Below are 2,526 nucleotides of genomic sequence, written 5' to 3' on the forward strand. Positions count from 1 at the left end.
GCCGTGGTTACCGTTTGAGATTTGGTTTCACCGGTTGGTGAAGATGTTACTCGAGCCGTGGTTACCGCTTGAGAATTGGTTTCGCCGGAGGGTGAAGGTGTTACTCTGAGGAATTTAACATCATGGCGTTGGGTCACCGGTATTCCCCAGTAGTGCGATACTGGAAGAGATTTCTGTCGTGCGAGATAGAAGTTAGAAGATGTTACTCTGAGGAGTTTAGCATCATGACGTCAGATCAACAATGTTCCCCAGTAGCACGATATTGGAGGAAAATTTTCCGTCGGGCGGAGATGAAAATGAAGATCAAAGAACGTTACGCGATCAGCGCGAAAATCGAAAAATGGAGAAGAGGAAGTGTTGCAGCATTTTCTGGAGAACGGGGTTCAAATGGAGATTGGAGTTGAAGATTGTATCCGGGATGAGGTCCTCAGGATTGTCTTCTGATCATGTGTCACCTTAGACTTTGGCGAGGCCAACAGAAGTCGTTATGGGTATCTTCGGAGGAAGAAATGCACATGATTACCTTCCTGTTGAGGAGGTGTACCCTCTGATATGTCGCCATCAGAGTGGTGTTTTGGTGTTATTTCCGACGTTGCCAGCGGAACTATCACAAGAAAATGGAGAACGGGGTTCAAATGGAGAGAAGGAAGTGCTGGGCATTTTCTGGAGAACGGGGTTCAAATGGAGAAAAGGAGACACGTGGTGTTTTTTGGAGAATGGGGTTCACAACGGCGATCGCGAGTTATCGTCAGGCGACTGGGGTTCAACTGGAGAACGGGGTTCATTGTTTGGCAAACGGGAGTGATATGAATTTGTCGGGGTTCAAACGCGGCGATTAGGGATCATACGCGCGAAAGAATATTTGTTCGGGGTTCAAAAAAAGTGAAAAAAATCAATCAGAGAAGTTTTGGGGTTCAAGAAAAAGAAAAAAAGAGAAAAGAAAAAGTTTTGGGGTTCAAGAAAAGCCAATAATAATAATAATCCCCAGCTGAGCGCAAATTGTTCGTTCACAGTGGATTAAGTAGGGATGGCATGCTCATGGCTTATTATCCTCAGCATAAGTCCTTGGCCCACGTGCCGCCTTATTAATCACTTTTCCTTATTTCTGCCGATGTTCAGATCGAAGAAGTTTCCGATGATCAGGTCGAAGTACTTGTGGCACTCAGGCCAGTTTTCCGATGTTCAGATCGAAGAAGTTTCCGATGATCAGGTCGAAGTACTTGTGGCACTCAGGCCAGTTTTCCGATGTTCAGATCGAAGAAGTTTCCGACGTTCAGGTTGAAGCACTTGTGGTATTCAGACCAGATGGGCGGTATTCAGACCGATATTAATAATCTCATATCTTCCGATGCTCAGATCGAAGTCATTTCCAGTATTCAGACTGATGAGCGGCATTCAGGCCAGGGTTATTCCTGTGTTACCATTTATTTTGGTATCCAGGTCAACATTCTTCTCGGTATTCAAGCCAACTCTCACCGTACCAGACAGATTCTTTTGTTAAAATCACCGCTTTGCCGATTCTGACAGGCATTGTTAATTATTTCCCAACGGAGTGCAAATTGTTCGTCTGTTCTTTGTATTCAACCACTCTTCACTCTGATCATCTGAAAGTCGAGGCTGTTCATATCGACAGGTTCACAGTGGATTGAATAGGGGCAGCTGTAACACCTCAAAATTTGCCCTCCTCTTTCTTAGGACTAGTTTGACATATTGCATTTCATTTGTAGGGTATTAGGCATTGCATCTTTGCATATCATGTGAATAATAAGAAGGTCATCCTCCTAAATCTTTCTCAGAAGATAGAGAGGTTAAGAGATTCAAGCCTGAGGGTCTCCATAAATTGATCACCAACCATCTGAGGGTTTGTGCTTCAATTAAGGTTGTCTTGGTTCATCAAGGAGGTTGAACATTATCTTGTTTACAAGGGTACATCACCATCATCATGGTTATGTCATCTTTAAGGGCTCCATTTTGCATGCTCCAGTTCCTCAGGATTAGGGTTTTGACCTCTGGTCAATCCTAATCAATGGTATTCTTCCAGTCAGAGCTTCTCAAGGAGACGAGGTATTTGTTGATGATGTAGATCACATGATCATTGTGAAGAGCTTATTGGAGCTAGGGGTTCATTTCTGAGCCATTTCCTCAGGTGGTAGAGGCTCAAAATCCACAGTGCATTTTCAAGTCATCTGGGCCCATAAAAGTCAACTGAAAGTCAACTGAGGGCTAGGAGGGGGAGAAATGGTTTGAGACACTTCATTCATGTCCCAAAGAGGTTTATTCATCATGTCAAACACATACCTTGAATAATTTGAAGTGAAATCAAAAGTTTCCAAAAATGGAAAGTGACCTGTAATTTCAAGTTTCCAAAAATGGCAAGTTTTTGGACCACCTTCAACTTGACTTTCCAACATCAAAGAAGCATCAAATGAAATTTTGTCCAACATGAAAGTTGAAGAGCTTTCTCTCCCATTTCCAAAAAGTCCAAGATCACGAGCATCTGATGAATGGTTGAGAAGATATGGCTAG

The sequence above is a fragment of the Lathyrus oleraceus genome, chromosome 2 (assembly GCF_024323335.1).
Source record: "Lathyrus oleraceus cultivar Zhongwan6 chromosome 2, CAAS_Psat_ZW6_1.0, whole genome shotgun sequence".
NCBI lineage: Eukaryota > Viridiplantae > Streptophyta > Magnoliopsida > Fabales > Fabaceae > Lathyrus > Lathyrus oleraceus.